General features: G+C 40.1%; 1 protein-coding gene across 2 annotated transcripts in view; it reads right to left on the bottom strand.

Annotated features, from left to right (window-relative positions):
* LOC149447753 (CMP-N-acetylneuraminate-beta-galactosamide-alpha-2,3-sialyltransferase 4-like) overlaps positions 1–18899 on the bottom strand; it is a 163081-nt gene that overhangs the window by 107952 nt on the left and 36230 nt on the right. The window lies entirely within an intron of this gene.

Raw genomic sequence — 18899 nt, forward strand, 5'->3', positions numbered from 1 at the left:
AACACCTCAACAGGAGCGTCTTCTGATGAGAAAGGTTGAAGAAAATCGCCATGCAAGTTCACTGCAGTTAACTAAAGAAGTAGAAAGCCAAACTGGGGCGATTGTTTCCCATGACACAATACGTGCAGAGGAATGACATGCATGGGTGTCGTCCATGAAGGAAGCCTCCCCTAAAGCTTATGCACAAAAAAGCCAGCCTAGAATTTGCTAGGGCCCATGCTGAAAAAGAAGATGACTACTGGGACTCTGTACTCTGGAGTGATGAGACCAAGATAAATGTTTTTGGAACTGATGGCTTCAAAACTGTATGGTGTCACAAAGGTGAGGAAGCAAGTTGATCATCACTCACCATCCAGCATCCGGGCTCTAAAAGAGGTTGTTCTTGAAGAATGGAAAAAGATAGATGTTGCATTAAGCCACCAACTTGCTTATCCCTTAGGGTGTGCACTGTGCTTAGCAATCCACTAAATTGGTGGAAGACACAGGGGAGTAATTGGAAACTGATTAAATATATTTTGAACATTATTTCCAAGGACACTGTCCTGGAAGATGAGAAATTGTTTCAGAGTGGACTCTTTTTTTAATATGATAGTACACATATACAGAATTGAATCAAGATCCCTTATCCTTTTTCAAACGTGAGCTTAGATATTTTATCCAGATTGGATACTGGATAAAAATTAAAAGTTGTTCCTCGTCTCGGAGTTCATTTCAACCTCATATTTCTATCACCTACCAAAGGTCTACAAGGATCAAAAGAATCCACCAGGGAGGTACATGGCTGCATCCATGGGTGGCCTTTCCAGCCAGCTATCTGATTATATGGATAGTTTCCTCCAACCAATCATACAAGGGCTCCCTGCCTATATAAGAGACTTCCTGAAACTTTGGAACACTGTAGATGGTAAGCTGATTACTACAATATTTCTGTAGACATGCCATCCTTGTATACATCCATTCCCCATGAAAGGGGTTTTCCCATTTCCATTTTCCCAACAATATTTCCTCCAGGCCCGTGAGACTGCCATGGGGGCTTGCTTTGCCCTAACCTGTTCACGGCACACTGAGGGGATCCTAACATCTGGGCCAATAACCCTTTTTCACTCCATTTGATTTCTTACAGTCTTAATGCTGACAATGTAATGATCATCTGGCAACATGTCCACAACGACCACAACACTATTCAGGATCCAATTTACAATGGTTACAGACCCAACATCTTTGTACATTTGAAACAATATAATGACCATCATGCCAGAATCAGATCTTGTACACATTTTAATCCAACAGGTAGTTCGTATCTTCGCCAAGATAGATGCCACCATCTGAGGTAGATTTCCAATGTGCATTATAGCCAAGTCTGCCACATTAAGCGCAGTTGCAGTACCCTGGAAGACTACCGATCTCAGAGTGAAATCCTCAAAAAGAAATTAATGGAGAAAGGTTATGAGGCTGCGTCCATTGATCTAGCAATCTCTACACACCAGTTATTGTACAACACACCTTTTTAAGATAAGTCGAAGAATCCCCCATTTACCAAGAAGGAGCCTTTGTTGGCATCATATGCTATCTCTTCTACATACATTTTTCCCAAACACTACTGGTCATTGCTGGAGATGTCAGGAGGAGCGAGGAACAATGCTGCACATCTTTTGGTTCTGCCCCATACTTGATCACTACTGGAGAGAGGTCTTGAGGATTGTCCAAATATGTATAGACCATGAGGTTCCAGTAGACCCAGCTTTTTTTCTCCTTCATGTATCAAACATTCCAGCTAAATTCTACTAAAAAGCTATAGTTCGTTACCTCCTCAACGCCACCAAGTTACGCATTCCTCTTGCTTGGAAATGCCTGCACCCTCCCGGTCGTTAGTCTCTGGTTTAACAGGGTGGAAGAAATAAACAAACTGGAGGATCTAGTGATTGCAACAGAGCATAAACATGAACAATATTCTAAAACTTGGACACTGTCTACTCTGAAGAGGAGAAAGATTTTTTTTTAATGTATAGGCTGCTGATTGAAGGATGTTTTGTAGTGCCACCCGCTCAGACCAACACATCTCACTAGTTTATTTATTCCCCTTCCCCTTTTTTTTCTCTCTTACCCTACCCCTATCCTTATTTTCTTTTGTAATTCTCTTTTCCTATTTATTGTCTTTTCTTCTATTTTCTATTAAAAATATTGGGCAGATATAATTTTTCTGTGACTTGTTCTACACCATCATCAGCTTGCCACAAGGGAGCTAATAGTGGTTCCACCCAATGAGTGTTATATGGAAAATCTACTGGGTTTACATTGTCTGTGAATAAGCTGATCCCTTCTTTGATTTTGTATCTTATCTACTAGATGCCTACAAATGTACCCTGTATATTGGTGTATAACATGCTATTACTATCCTGTTGTCATGGAAACTGCCTTTTTTTTATTAAATAAAGAATCTGAAAAAAAAGAAAGAAGAAGCCGTTCTTCACCCAGTACAATGATAAGCATTGGGCTATCCAGAAGACTATCACAAAACATTGGGGCATTCTTTTGAATGACTCCAAAATGAAGAAGGATCACATTCCTAAAGTCCCACATAGTTTTCAAAAGACCAGAAATATAAAAAATATGATTGCCCCCTAGTAAAGTGAAAGACTACAGCCCATGTCTTGATTAGCATCCCCACCTTTCTTTCCATCAAAGCGATGTACCAGTGCCAAAAAAAGAAATGCTACACATGGACATGTTCAGCATGGTCAGAAAAGTTTTACAGACAGGACAGAACATTTTCTGTCTGTGAGTTTCTGACCTGCTCATCCAATTTTATAGTTTACATCATCACCTGCCCATGCAGCCTTTTCTATATGGGGTAAACAATTAGATCCTTGCATTCTAGATTTGGGCATCATAGGGGGAAACTGGAAACCAGTGCCTACAATTATAACATCTCATGTCATTTCATCTTATGTCACAAAATTTCTCCTTGTTAAAAGTTTTGGCAATCCAATCTATATCCTCCAATCTTTCAGAAGGCGAGAGGTTTAAGAAACTTTGCTCCTAAGAGACCTATTGGATCTTTAGGTTGGGTAGTTTAAAACCAGGAGGTTTTAATGAAGAACTTGAGGTTCACACTATCCTTTAATTTACTGGAGGCCCTACAGCTTTGTCCTCCCAATCCTCATCATTTACTTTTTTTCATTCTTCAAAAACCTTCATTGTAATCCATCCACGATCTGAATTCTCTCACAACCACACTTGGTCCACAGTATCCAGTCAGCTATAATATTTTTCCACAGTTGTTGACCGCAGCTACTCTTAGATTGCTTTTTATCATACTACGCCACGTTGCACTACTTTTTCAGCTGGCTATACAATAATAGGGGGAACTAACTTCCAGCCCTACAGGCCTTAAAGTACAGTGCAATATCAGGGTCCCCAGAATAGCAGGTATATCTCCACCTGTATGATATATTGGTATCTTCTATGGGATTGTAAAGAGACTCGTATACACCTGCTAATACACATAGAACAAAAGCACTATTGCTTTTAACCTTTTCCCTGAATAAAGAGATAATACACCATGTGGCTGCTTGGCGCCCCTCTACCCCTTCGGGGTTTCTTTTCAATATGCAAAGTTTTATTTGCACTTATATTTGGTAATGCAAATTATTATTAAAATTGTTGATATATGATTTAAATTGTTGTTTGATGGTTTAGATACTTTATATACACAGTTAGTATTTATTATGTTTGAGAACACTGGGAGTGTTAGGTTGTACCCTTACAGCAGAGCAGAAAGCTGTGTTGACAGCATTGGTCTAAACTGGTGAATGTTAGTTAATCTGAGCACCATATACACTCACTGCCCACTTTATTAGGTACACCTGTTTAATTGCTTGGTACCACAAACTGTCAATCAGCCAATCACATGGCAGCAACTCAATGCATTTAGGCATCTAGATGTGTTGAAGATGACTTACTGAGGTTCAAACCGAGCATCAAAATGGGGAAGAAAGGGGATTTAAGTGACTTTGAACGTGGCATGGTTGTTGGTGCCAGACAAGCTGGTCTGAGCATTTCAAAAACTGTTGATCTACTGGGATTTTCATACACAACCATCTCTAGGATTTACCGAGAATTGTCCAAAAAAGAGAATATCCAGTGAGCGGCAGTTGTGTGTGAAAATCCCAGTAGATCAGCAGTTTTTTAAATACTCAGACCAGCCTATCTGGCATCAACAACCATGCCACATTCAAAGTCACTTAAATCATCTTTCTTCCCCATTTTGATGCTCATTTTTAACTTCAGCAAGTCGTCTTCACCACATCTAGGTGCCTTAAATGCTGCTATGTGATTAGCTGATTAACAATTTGTGTGACCAAGCAATTGAACAGATGTACCTAAAAGTGGCCGGTGAGTGTACGTATGTATGGGAACAACATCTGGCATATTACCCTGCACTCCAGTATCCACAATGCATCAGTGTGATGTAATTTAGAACCCTCTGCTATTAAGGAACCTCAAGTCCCACCATGCAACTTGGTACAATGTCCACAGTTTGTGTACATGCCAGGAGAGATTACAGTACAAGTGTGAATTTACACTGAATCTGTGCCTGTGTGTTGTTTACTGAGATCAGTGCAGCGTTCTGAACACATATCAGAAATACAGTCCGCTCCTGTGTAAACACAGCAAAGAATATAATTTGGATTCAGCACGGCTCTTAGCAGCAGGGTGCAGAAATGCAAGAATATTTAATAAAGCTGTGGAGACTACAATGGGTCAAATTAAGCAAACAGTAACTGATGAACACCAAGTGTTATGTATGTTTTTAGTGGAAAAAAAGTAATGTTTGCTGGTGTCCTAACTGTGCTTGCTGCAGAGCTAGAACAGTGCCAGAAATTCATCACATCACCCCAAACATGACACATGCATTAGATTCCAGTCCAGCTCACTAAATGTCCTAAAACATCTCTAGTAGCCATACTAAACTGTGTGGAGAGACATATCTCCCACTACTGTCTGAGCTATATAACTGCCTGTAATAAATAAATAAACTTGTAATAGCAACAACATTATTTATATTTATTACAATAAGATAATAACGGTTCTTAAAAGTTTGCATGCCCATGGACAATTGGTAATATACAGTATGTACTATTTTTTAAAGAAACCATGGGTGAGCAGGCAAAACACATTTCTTTTATTTCCTATGGGATTCATATTCAACTGTAGGTCATAACAGAATGGTACAATCATAAAACAATACATGACAACAAGTAAATGAATGAAATGGCCCCTGTTCAAAAGTCTGTATACCCTTAGATCTTAAAAATGTGTACAGCCATGGCCAAACGTTTTGAGAATAACTCAAATATTAATATTCACAAAGTCTGCTGCTTCAGTGATTTTAGATCTTTTTGTCGGATGTTACTATGGTATAATGAAGTATAATTACAAGTATTTCATAAGTGTAAAAGGCTTTTATTGGCAGTTACGTTAAGTTTATGCAAAGAGTCAATAGTTGCAGTGCTGACCCTTCTCTTTCAAGACCTCTGTAATTTGCCCTAGCATGTTGTCAATCAACTTCTGGGCCATATCCTGACTAATGGCAGCCCATTCTAACATAATCAATGCTTGGAGTTTGTCAGAATTTGTGGGGGGTTGACCACAGGTTCTCAATGGGATTAAGATCTGGGTGGATTCCCAGCCATGGATCCAACATTTCAATGTTTTGTTTCCCAAGCCACTTAGTTATCGCTTTTACCTTATGGCAAGGTGCTCCATCATGCTGGAAAAAGCATTGTTCACCACCAAACTGTTCTCAGAGGATGTTTTTGTACCATTCTTTATTCATGAGTGAGCCCACTCCCTTGGCTGAGAAGCAACCCCACACATGAATGGTCTCAGGATGCTTGTCAAGGTCCTACCTTTCCTCAGAGGTTGTGCTGCTCCATGTGCTGGCATCCATCTTAGGTTTCTGCAAAGCATGGTGGGAGCTTTTTATGCTTTCAGGCCTCTGAGGTCCCTACCCCAGAGGGGTGTGGTTGATCACATTTAAGCCTGTTGTCTGCACTTGCTCTTTGCATTCGTGTCCTGTATATTCCCTTGCAGCAAGCTCTTGTTCTGTTCTCATTGCTCTCCTGGTAACCGACTCGGCTTGGACAAGACTATTCTCTGCTTTAACCCTTTACCTGACCTCCCGTTGCTGAACCCGGCCCGTGACCTGAGTATTCTTTGCCTACCGTCTTGTACTGTCTGCTCCGTTGTTATAGACCCGGCCTGTCTGACCACGACTACACGTTTTCCCGTCTAGCTCCCACCAGCTGTACGCCTTGGCGGCAGTCGTTACCGGAGCTGGGGTTACTCGGGGGCCGCGACCTGGTCTCGGCCTGCGTCAAGTCCATCCCCACCATCAGGGGCCATGGTGAAGGGCAGCCTGGGGCTCAGACTCCGCGCCCTGAGGGACTCTGGTCTGTGGGTAGTGGCTGTTGTCAGTCGCTGCGTGACCTTACCATAGGCCTGCCTGTCCATTCCATCGCTCCTGCCCTGACAATGCTTTATAGTTGGCATGACACAGGACAGATGGTAGCGCACATCTTTTCTTCTCCGAACAAGATTTATTCAGGATGCCCCAAACAATCTAAAAGGGGATTCATCATAGAAAAGGACTTTACCCCAGTCCTCAGCAGTCCAATCCCTGTTCCTATTGTACAATATCAGTTTGTCCCTGATGTTTTTCCTAGAGATAAGTGGATTATTTTCTGCCCATCTTGACACTAGACCTCACTGTGTGTGCAGATGCACTCACACCTGCCTGCTGCCATTCCTGAGCAAGCTCTGCACTGGTGGTGCCCTGATCCCGCAGGTGAATCAACTTTAGGAGATGGTCCTGGTGATTGCTCGACTTTCTTGGGAGCCCTAAAGCATTCTTCACAACAACTGAACCGCTCTCCTTGAAGTTCTTGATGTTCTGATAAATGGTTGATTTAGGTGCAATCTTAGTAGCAGCAATATCCTTGCCTGTGAATCCGTTTTTGTGCAAAGCAATGGTGATTTCACGTGTTTCCTTTCAGGTAATCATGGTTAACAGAAGAAGAACATTAATTTCAAGCACCACCCTCCTTTTAAAGCTTCCAGTCTGTTATTCTAACCCAATCAGCATGACAGAGTGTTCTCCAGCCTTGTACTTGTCAACACTGGCACCTGAAGTCAGCTGATCCTTTTGTGGCAGGACTGAAATGTAGTGGAAATGTTTTTTTTGGGATTCAGTTCATTTTCATGGAAAAGAGAGACTGCAATTAATTGCAATTCATCTGATCACTCTTCATAACATTCTGGAGTATATGCAAATTGCCATCATAAAAACTGAGGCAGCAGACCTTGTGAAAATTAAGATCTGTGTCAATTTTAAAACTTATGGCCACAACTGTATGCCCACTTTAGCATCAATGACATTGTGCAGTTGTAATGGTTGTCTATGAGGCCCAAATTCTTGCAGGTGGTATAGCTGCCCATTCATCTTGGCAAAATGCCTCCAGAGCATGCAAAGTCTTTGTTCATCTTGCATGAGCAGAACCTCTGAGATCTCCCGAGAGTGGCTCGATGATATTAAGATCAGGAGACTATGATGGCCACTCCAGAACCTTCACCTTTTTCTGCTGTAACCACTGAAGGGTCAACTTGACCTTGTGCTTAGGGTCATTGTCATACTGGAAAGACCAAGAGTGTCCCGTGCGCAGCTTTTGTGCAGAAGAATGCAAATTGTCTAATAGTATTTTCACATAACATTCATCTGCATTCATCTTGCCATCAATATTCACAAGTTCCCAATGCCTTTAGAGCTCACATACTCCCAAAACATCAGTGACCCACAGCCATGTTTCACAGTGGGGATAGTATTATTTTCGCTATAGGCTTTTTTGATTCCTCTCCAAACATAGTGCTTATGGTTGTGTCCATAAAGCTTTATTTTGGTCTCATCACTAGATGAGAAGCTGTGAGGCATATCAAGGTGTTGTCAGGCATATTGTAACCAGGCTTTTTTCTGGCAACTCGACCATGCAGCTCACATCAGAATCATTGTATTGTGCTTTTTGAAACAACCAAACCGTCTTTTTCCAGAGTAGCCTATATATCTTCTGAGGTTACCTGGGGGTTGTTCTTTGTTTGCCGAACAATTCTTCTGGCAGTTGTGACTGCAATCTACCTTGGTCTACATGACCTTGGCTCGGTATTAAGAGATCCCTGAATTTTCCGCTTCTTAATAAGTGACCAAACAGTACTGACTGGCATATCCAAGTTGTTGGATATCGGTTTATATCCTTTTCCATTACCTTGCTACTCAGGTTTTTTGGCAGTTCATTTCTGCTCTGGCTCAGTATCTAGCCTGCTCAGCGCATCCACATGAGAGCTAACAACCTCATTGACTATTTATACGCATACACTAATTGCAATTTCATAAGCCAGATATAGGAAATTAGCCTTCAACTGCCACTTTAACCTGTGTGTGTCTGTACCAAGGCCAAACATTTCAGGGTATGTAAACTATTGATCAGGGCCATTTGGGTAAATTCTGTTATCACTATGATTTAAAAAGGAGCCAAAAAAAACAATGATAATAAATGGCTTCATATGATCACTATCCTTAAATTAAAGACAGTTTTTGGCATCATCAGTCATATTTTCAATATCATTGCCAAAATTTCAAGATTTCTGCCATTGTATGCAAACCTTGAGCACAGCTGTATTTTAATAATAAAGAAAAACAGCAACTTCAGTGACACACAACACTTTCCATTTAAAGTGATATTAAACTGAAAAACAAAAATGTAATATATTGCATACAATGTAAGTAATATAATGCATTATCAATCCTCAGATATAGTGGCTCCACTTTTATAATTTTTTTCTTTTAATTCACCCGGTGATCCAGCCAGTAACACACTTCCTAATCCACAGGAGGAAAAATCAGTACCCGGGATAAATTCAAATACGGTCTTCCTTTCTTGAACTACATTTATACAGCTGTAAAAACAGCCAGTAACACACTTCCTGTCTTGGGCTAGGTTTACATCTATGTGCGGCTGATGAGTTTTACAGCACATTTTGCGCTTTTCCATGACTAAGGATTCAAAATAGTGGAGTTCTACTTTAAACTAATGGCAAACAGCGTTTAGTTCCTTTTGGAATAAAGGTTTTACATAAATAAATGCAAGTTGATCATTGTAAACCCCCTGTCTGTGGTAAATTGTTTGTCTCAACCCTCTAACTGCCTCTTTGTCTGGATAGCTGGGACTGTTAACGAAAGTTGAAAAATAACAGACTTACTATTTGTTGAAAATAAAGGAAAATGCCTAAAAAATGCCTACAAAGAAAACTAATGCCACCACATTTTAGAATTGGTAAGCTGCAATTTAATAAATTTTTGATCTTGGGTTTAATACGTCTTTTAGAGTTTATATTTGTGCTGTTATATTTATTGAATAGTTGTACTTCCTAGCATAATTTCACACAATGTACACACCCGCCTTCCCCCTTTAAAGTGTATTTTCACTTTTGCAATCATATTTGAGAATACTATATGTTGGTTATGTGTTCTCATTTACAAAGCATATCTAAAAATTAAAAAACAAAAAAAAATCTTACATTTTTTAGAGGAGGTGGTCTCAAGGCAGATTGCAAGTGTTTTTGGACAGTCTCACAGTGTCTCTGTCCCCAGCACAGACTGGGGATTCACTGAGCTATTCCTCATTAATATACAACGAAGGAGGCCAGTTTAAAAACCTCTTTGTTAAAACAGACAAAACTCGAATCTAGTTTATAACTGATAATGAATGTCAGCACAATACAGGCAGGGTTACGTATGTTAAAGGATAAGTTTGCCTTTAAAAAATAAATAAATGCACATTTTATTGCAAGTAAAAAAAAAAGTGCAATTACTATTTTTTTTAGCAGCCTGCAAAGCATTGCACCAGCAACCAGTAGATCGATGGTACCATACATGACTCCTGCAGACTGTCAATGTAAACTGTCTGCTCATACATTGTACGGGAAGGCAGTTTTACACTGACAGGAAGAATTAATGAACTACCACGGCACTCAACAGTGCCGTGGTAGTTCAATAGGAGCTACAAGCCGACATCCACAAAGGATGTCGGTACCTGTAGTTGATTCATTCACAGATTTCTGTGAATGAATGATGCGGCTGTGTGGTCAGAGCCACCGCACAGCCACGCTCTTTTCAAAAAGTGACAGCTGGTACAGAGAACTTCTCCCTGTACTGCTGACACACAGGGCTTGGATCGCTGAGCCACTGCAAACGGCCTAAAACAGGTGGAACATGTAACATTTTCTCAAAGATGAATTCATCCTTTAACCACTTGTCACTCTCAGTGCTCTCACTGTGAGCGGGCTGCACATCGAAATGCTGGCATATGCACACTAGCAGCGTGATCGCATGATTGCGACACTCAGTACCCAGCAACTCTGAGTGGCTGGCGTATCATGTGATTGGTCATAGCAATCACGATTACTATGTAAATAAAATAGTCATGAATGGTTTCCATTCATGACTGCTTGCTTACTGTTGTGAAGCTGTGATTGGCCCATAGCTATCACATGGTACCTGACACCCTGTAGCATGTGATTAGCTGTAGCCAATCACAGCATGTCAACAGAAAGCAAGCTTTCATGAATGGAAAGCGATTCATGACAGTTAACTATTGCTTATAACAGTGATCATCACTGTTATAAGCAATAGCAGTGTTACTGTGTAAAAAAACAAAAAAATAATTTATCACCCCTCCCTCAATCCTGAGTAGTACAGTATGACTATGGTGACACTGAACTACTCTGATGACAGTATGTAAAAAAAATAGGGAAAACATTTTTTTTAAATTTGAATTAAAAATTATTATTATATTTTTTTTACATACCGCCATCAGTCAGTATCCCTGGTCACACCAGTTGTTTGATGATGTACTGCACTGCACTTTTACAAAAACTTGTGGCAAGTTAAAAAAAAACTCAGCATGCCTCTTACTAAATACCTTGGACGGGCTACTTTCCAAAAGGGGTCAGTTGGGGGGTATTTATACTGTCCTGGCATTTTAAGGGCCTCGAGACAGGCCATCAATACATCAGGACTATTTAAATATTCAAATATATATAACATAGTTTGTAGACTCTATAACCTTCACACAGAACATTATGAAGACAGATTATTTATTTGCAATATTTTAAAACAGAAACTAATAAAAACGTGTTTTTTTTTTTCTTTCAACATTTTCAGTATTTTTTTGGGTTTATATAGCAAACAATAAAAATCCAGTAATGATTAAATACCACCAAAAGAAAGCTCTATTTGTGTGAAATAAAATGATAATTTCATTTGAGTACAGTTTTGCATAACCGAGCAATTGCCAGTTAAAGTAGCGCAGTGCTGAATAGCAGAAAAATACCCTGGTCAAGAAGGGAGAAAAATGTTCCAGAGGTCAAGTGGTTAAACATTACTCCACAGCCCTTTTCTAAACATTACAAAGCAGGGTATAGCTTGGTAGGTTTTTTACAGAAGCAATAATCACTTAAAAGGTAACCAGCAATGCAATGGCTCCTGCTGCTATCAATCTGACCTATGAGATCAGGAATAGAGACTAGCACTGCTGCAGACAGGCACAGAGCTACATTTATATAAGACTTAGGTAAGTATCTGAGGTGGGAGAGAAAACAACTAGTGACAGGTTTTTTTTACCTAAGAGGCGGTTCACACCACAAAAGCACACTCTGAATGCAGTCGAAATGCATTTTTGCTTATAGTTCACACCACACTTTGGTATGTTTTTGACGTGTTTTGCTGTGTTCCAGTACAGTTCTGTGCAGAAAGAATGCAGCCTGTTCTACTTTGTTCCTGTACTGTAAACTGAATGGAACTGACTGCACAGGAATACATGGAATACACTGTGCATGCATTTTTGATGCAGAAAAAAAAAAAAGTACTGGACTGCATCTGGTGTGAACCAGCTCTAAATGAAGGAAGGTCACACCAATATGACTTTGAAATTATGCAACTTCCAGTGAAGTCGGATGTCAGGTGCGACTTGCAAGACCTCTGCAGCCTGCAAGACACAGATGTCTATGCAAGCCGCACCGGAAGTAGTGCATGCCCTACTTTCAAAATCGATGTGACTTCGACCAAGTTGGAATTGCACCGATATGACCGCTTTAATTGCGGACTATAGGGTACAACTTTCCATGCGATTGGAAGCACGCATGGAATGGCTAATCGCATGGCAAGTCGCACCCGGTATGAAAGGGCTCTTGAGGTATAAAACCTTGCGACTTTAGAACCACTTACTAATATTGGTTGACAACACTATCCCTGTCTCCCAACTGTTCCAGCATTGTCAGCCAATCACATGGGAGACTAAAAATGGCCATTTCAAAATACAGTATGCATGTACAGTTCATTGATGTCTGGAAACCCTCCTTGAAAAGTGCCATGAAGCCATTGATGGAGTACATGATGACAGAAAGTGACAGCAAAGAGGCTGCAGGAGATCCGCAGCACCAAGATGTATGAAAGTTTGAAGAAAAGTAAACATTTTTTTTTTTAAGTTAATAATTTACGATCCACGGTGCTTCTGCAAACTAGATACCACTCAGTTCAGGTTTATATCTACTTTAATATTTATCAATCTTGTCATGTAGCTAGTATTAAATATTTCACAGTTCACACACAACAGAATATAGAATAACTGCAATGAAATGCATTTGTCCTCAGTAACTGAAATTTTACTGTTCATGAAATGCATGTATAGCAAACTCTACTATTTAAAGTGAACTTGTTTTCACTTCATCTTCCATACCAGACAAGCACAGTACTCATCACGTCTCTCATGTGCAAATAGCAACTTCAGTTCCTAAGGGCGACAATAAACCATTTGAATCTCGGCTGATTCAGCAGGAAGCCATGCTTCGAACCATGTATGGGCAGGCTGAATGTAGCAAGTTGATCGAGTGATCAACTTGGATACACCCAACCTGACAGATTTTTACATATGAATATCGCAAACGCCTTGTATAGCCGCTAGCAATAATCACTGTCTTCTCATGGCGGGGACAGAGGAGGAGGTTGCATCTGACCTTTACCCCAACTGCAGTGGACCACTGGTCTCTGGACAGATTCACTGACCCAGAGTGGGATGAAAGGGGTGTGGCCCACTTAAAGGCACACTAAACTTTGGGTAAAAATAAATCTTTTCATACATGTTTTCTAAACTCAAAAAAGATACTTCCTTTTAGTTATTTATTAGATTCAGGTACATATATAGCACCGTCAATTTACTCAGAACTTTACATACAGTGTGTATAGAAAAGAATCTTACCGCGTTAAAATGAAGACAGACACAGTTTTTGTTTTATCCAGCTGTGTTTACACAGTGCAACTTATAACATCCAAATGAAAGATATAACACCAACATGTCAGAAAAAAAAAAAAAACAAACATTCAAAAACAGAATCACTGAGTTGGAAAAAGGATCAACCCCCTCCTAAAAATTACTTGTAAACTCAATCAGGTGTAGCTAATCACCTTCTCAATGGCACACAAAGCCATTTGACGTTGAACTGTGATCAGCCGTGGACATTTTGATTAGCTCAGAATGAAAAGAGCTTTCCTGGAGCATTTCAGTCCCTGGTAGTGTTATCCTATGTGTCTATGCACACAGACTGTAATCAGTGTTTTTTGGCAGGGATGTTTTTTTGGCAGGGACGTTTTTTTTCTGGGAAAAAAAAAACAAGACTAGTGGGTTTCTAGAGGAGTTTTTTAGCTGTCAAAACACTCTAACGCTGCAAAACGCGGTAAATCGCGGGAAACCAGCTTTTTGGACTTTTTTTTACTAAAAATATTTTTTTTTTGGTAAAAAGAAAAACGAAAAAACGTGAAAAAACGCTAATACAAAAACATGACAAATATCACAAAGTCTCCAATGTGGCTTGTATGGCAGTGTTGCAATAAAAAAGCCACTCAAGAAAGGCCACATGCAGTCCTGACTGAGCGTTGCCAAAACGCACCTTGAAGTTTCTAAGGCCGCATGGAAAAAGGTGTTCTGGTCAGATGACACTAAAATTTAATTATTTGGCCTCAACACTAAACGATATGTCTGGTGGAAATCCAATACAGCTCACCATCCAAATAACACCATTCCTACAGTAAAGCATGGAGGTGATAATGTCCTGTTATGGGGGGTTTCTCTGCAGCAAGGACTGGAGCACTTGTCAGGATAGAAGGAAAAACGAATGGGGAAAAATATCATCAAATTCTAGAGGAAAATCTGCTGCCCTCTGCCAGAAAGTTGTCAATGGGAAGAAGATTTACCTTTCAACATGAAAATGACCCAAAGCAGACAGCAAAAATGACCACACAGTGGTCGAAGGAGAAAAAGGTGAATGTCCTTGCATGGCCGAGTTAGAGTCCTGACTCAAATCCCATTGAAAATCTGTGAAATGACTTGAAGACTGCAGGCCACAAACGGGCACAATCAAATCTAACTGAACTGAAGCAAAAGGTATTTCAACAAAATTCTGACACAAGGGGGTGATCCTTTTTGCAACTCAATGACTAGTTTTTTTGTTGTTTTTTTCTGACATATTGGTGTTATATCTTTCACTTGGATGTTATAAGTTGCACTGCGTAAACACAGCTGGATAAAACAAAAACTGTGTCTGTCTACATTTTAATGGGGTAAGATTCTTTTCTATACACACTGTATGTAAAGTTCTGTATGTAAAGTATAGTTGGATTAAACAAAAACCGTGTCTGTTCATTTCAGGCTGCAAGGCAACAAAATGTTTTTTAATTATTTTAAAGGGAGGGTGATTCTTTTCTATACCCCCTGTATACATTGTACATTCACATCACTCCCTACCCTCAAGGAACTTACAATACAACAGCCAATTAACCTGCTCACCCCCCAAAAAAAAGTTCTAAAAAAAGAAGAGGGGACAGGAGGATATCAATTGGAACGTCCCCTTTAAGGTGATGTTCCATTTTAAAGAGTTAAAGAGTTTGCACGTTATCTGTAGCACCTGAAACTATATAACTGAGTCCACATACACTGGGGTGAAGTTACAACCCCTGAAACACACTGGCATTATAAACAGTCTCTCCGTAGAATAAACTTGAATTTGGACTTATCACGGTGTGGCACTGTAGTAATTTATTTGTCTCTATTACAGCACAAAGTGATTGTGAAAACCCTTTAGTGTACAGAATCTGCCAGCCCAATAATTAGATTCTCCATATTTACAACAGTGGAAGACTATTGTCAATAATATTAATATAAAATTAAAGTTTCCAGTGCTATTCATTAAATTTCCCAAAGAAAAAAACATTTGACACTATCCAAAACTAAAAAAAGGTTTTGCTTTTACTTACCCTTCAATTAGAGTGAACTGGGTGCTCATTTGCTTTTAGCTTGGCCAGTAATATATTACAGATAATCATCATTAAACTTTTGGCTGGTTGTTCCAAACCCCTCGTGGTTTGACCTACTGAAATCTGGTAAAATCTGCTAAATCTGGTAAAAATAGATAACCAGATAGTATGCATTCATCACCTCATAATATTACCACATAATACAGACAGAAGTTGTCAGCCACGTTTGTTACAATACAGGTACAGATATTAATGTGTGTTTTGCTGGAAAAGTTACATACTAATAATTATCAATGAAATTCCAAATTTCACTTCTGCTGAAGGTAGAAAGGAAACATCATTGTGAACTACACTATATTTCCAAAAGTATCCAGTGGCGGCATGCTCAACACCACGGCATCCGACACTTTGCATTGCACTTGGTGATGTAAGGCTTGGATGCAGCTGCTCGGCCATGGAATCCCATTCTATGAAGCTCTCTATGCACTGTTGTGCTAATCTGAAGGCCACACCAAGTTTGGAGGTCTTTAGCTATTGACTCCGCAGACAGTTGGCGACTTCTGCGCACTGTGCGCTTCAGCATGCCTTGACCCCACTCTGTCATTTTACATGGCCTACCACTTGGGGGCTGAGTTGCTATTGTTCCCAGTTGCTTCCACTTTGTTATAATACCCTAACAGTTGACCGTGGAATATTTAGTAGCAAAAAAATGTCACGGATGGACTTATTGCACAGGTGGCAACCTATCACTGTACCACGCTTGGAGTCACTGAGCCCCAGAGAGCGACCCATTCTTTCACCAATGTTTGTAGAAGCAGTCTGCATGCCTAGGTGATTGATGTTATACACCTGTGGCCATGGAGGTGATTGGAACATTGGAACACCTGAATCCAATGATTTGGAGGGGTGTCCCAATACTTCTGGCAATATAGTGTATATATATATATATATATATATATATACACACACACACACACACACACACACATATATATATATATATATATATACACATACATATATACACACACACTATATCTTCCCTCAACTAGCCATGTATATTTCTCCTTACTCCACCAGCCATATGTCATAGTCATACAATTATTCCCCCTTCACATCGAAGGACTATTTAGCTGTGTGATAGGAGGATATAGGAAAAATAACATGCATCTGATTTTGGACAGTTAGTGAACATTTGCTGATATAAATCCTCCACTAAGCCCAATATAACGTGTGATGGAAACCAAATAGGTAAATGAAAATGTGTGTGAATGAATATGAAGTGCTACTAACGTCCTGAATACCAGAATGAAATAATTGCACACATGCAGGCTCGGAATGGCTATAGGGCACGCCGGGCATTTTTCCGGTGGGCCGGGACCGCATGTACATGATGTGGGGTGGGCCAATACTTTAGGCAATATAGTGTATTTACCAAGTGACATCTTTATCTCTGATTATTGTTCAGCTTGACATCTCATGCTAAGTGATTAAAACTGCCCATGTAACTGCCTTAAAATAGCTTATGACATTTGCAACTGTTTGATAGCCCCTAGGGGCTGCTACTACCTACAAAAATCCTTTTCTCATTTAGTATTTTTAACCACTTCCAGACCGGACACTTTCACCCCCTTCCTGACCAGGGCAATTTTCAGCTTTTAGCGCTATCACACTTTGAATGACAATTGCGCGGTCATGCAACACTGTACCCAAATTAATTTTTTACCATTTTTTTGAGACAGATAAAGCTTTATTTTGGTGGTATTTATTTACCACTGGGATTTGTATTTTTTTTGCTATGTAAATGAAATGTCCAAAAATTTTGAAAAAAAGTGTTTTTTTTTATAACATTTTGCAAATAAATAATATTTCATCATAAATCTTAGCCAAAATTTATTCTGTTATCTTTTTAGCAAAAAAAAAAAAATCCAAATTAGGTTATAAGCAAAAATTATAATTTTTAAACTTTGTTTTTTACATTTTTATTTTATTTTTTTATATTATTTTTTATTTTTATTTTTTACATACTGTCACCCTAGCAGTACAGTGTCACCATGGTGACACTGTACTACTTGTGAGGGGTGATGAAGATTTTTTTTTTTTTTTTACACTGATTGCTTTTACACCCATATAGGATGTAAAAGCAATCATTTCTCTTTCTCTCTGTGTGCATTCTTGCACTCATTGAGAAGTACTGAGTGAGCTGTGATTGGTCACAGCTTGTCACATGGTACAAGGCTTTTGTGAATAGCCTTGTACCATGTGACCTCTGTGATCAGTCACAGATTTCACACATAGTAAGCAATGATGTCAGAAGTGACATCTTGCTTACTACTTTGCATGTGATCACTGATTGGCCAATCAGTGATCACATGATCGGGACCTCGTACAGAGGTCCCGTCCGACGATCGGTGTTTCACTGTGTCCGGAGGACACAGCGGGCACCGGATTGCGGTGCTGAGCGCTACCAGGGAGCGCACACAAGCAGGGTGCGGGGAGGCCGTTTATTGACGGCCACCCGACCCTGCAGTGCCACCGTCCGGCCGTTTATATACAACGGCCGGACGGGAGGTGGTTAATAAGAGTGAATAGCCTCATTCATACAGGCATTAGGGACGCTGTGTACAGATGAGTACTACATATACTTCAAATAAAGTGTGCAATAAAAATGTGCTTTTTTTTTTTAAAAAAAAAAATTGTATTTGCACTATTGCACTTTGAACTGAATTCAGGTTGCACTTTTATGCAGTCTGGTACTTTATAAGGCATGGTTACACACAAGGGTTAGATAAAAATAGGAAACACTACATGATTTGCAGGTGTGAAGGTGACGACATGTTTCATGGAAGTGATGCAACATTCTTTTGCTTCCGTTGTATGATGAGACCCCTAGCTGACAGGTGGTGTCAGGAATGGACTCTCCACTGGAGGTGGGACTCACCTGCCGTGTGGGCTGCAGTACCAGGGCTGGCCAGCGGGTGCTCTCAGCAGCCAGAAGCTCACTCCTGCAATCAAGTCATCACCTGAGGCTGATTGCAGGAGGTGTATTTAAGGAGTGGCCAGGCCTGCAGTCAGGGCATTGGTGTATGTTTCCCATGAGCCCCTGTACCTGCATCCTGTCTGCTTCCTGCCTGATCCTGATTCTGCTTTGATCCTGACTCTGAACGAACTCTGCCTGTCCTGACTTCGGCTATTCCTGACCACTCTTCCGCTCGCTCCTGGTACCGTTTGCACGTTTGCTACCGACCCGGCCTGCCCGACTACGTTTGATTTGTATATATGGTTATCTGTTGGGTGTGGGTTGTTTGCACTGTGTTATGTTTACCTTGCACTGTGTTTGTGTTGTTTAGTCTTTAATAAATTGTCTTGTTTACTCTATACCTAAAGCCTGCATTTCCCTGTGTCAGTCCACACACCTCTGGTCATACCCGGAGCCCTGACAGGTGGGATGCCTCAGTTTCGTAATAATATGGAGTGATGT

Source organism: Staurois parvus, unplaced genomic scaffold (genome assembly GCF_062004578.1).
Source record: "Staurois parvus isolate SC_StPar_1 unplaced genomic scaffold, SC_StPar_1.0 ptg000671l, whole genome shotgun sequence".
Taxonomy (NCBI): Eukaryota; Metazoa; Chordata; class Amphibia; order Anura; family Ranidae; genus Staurois; species Staurois parvus.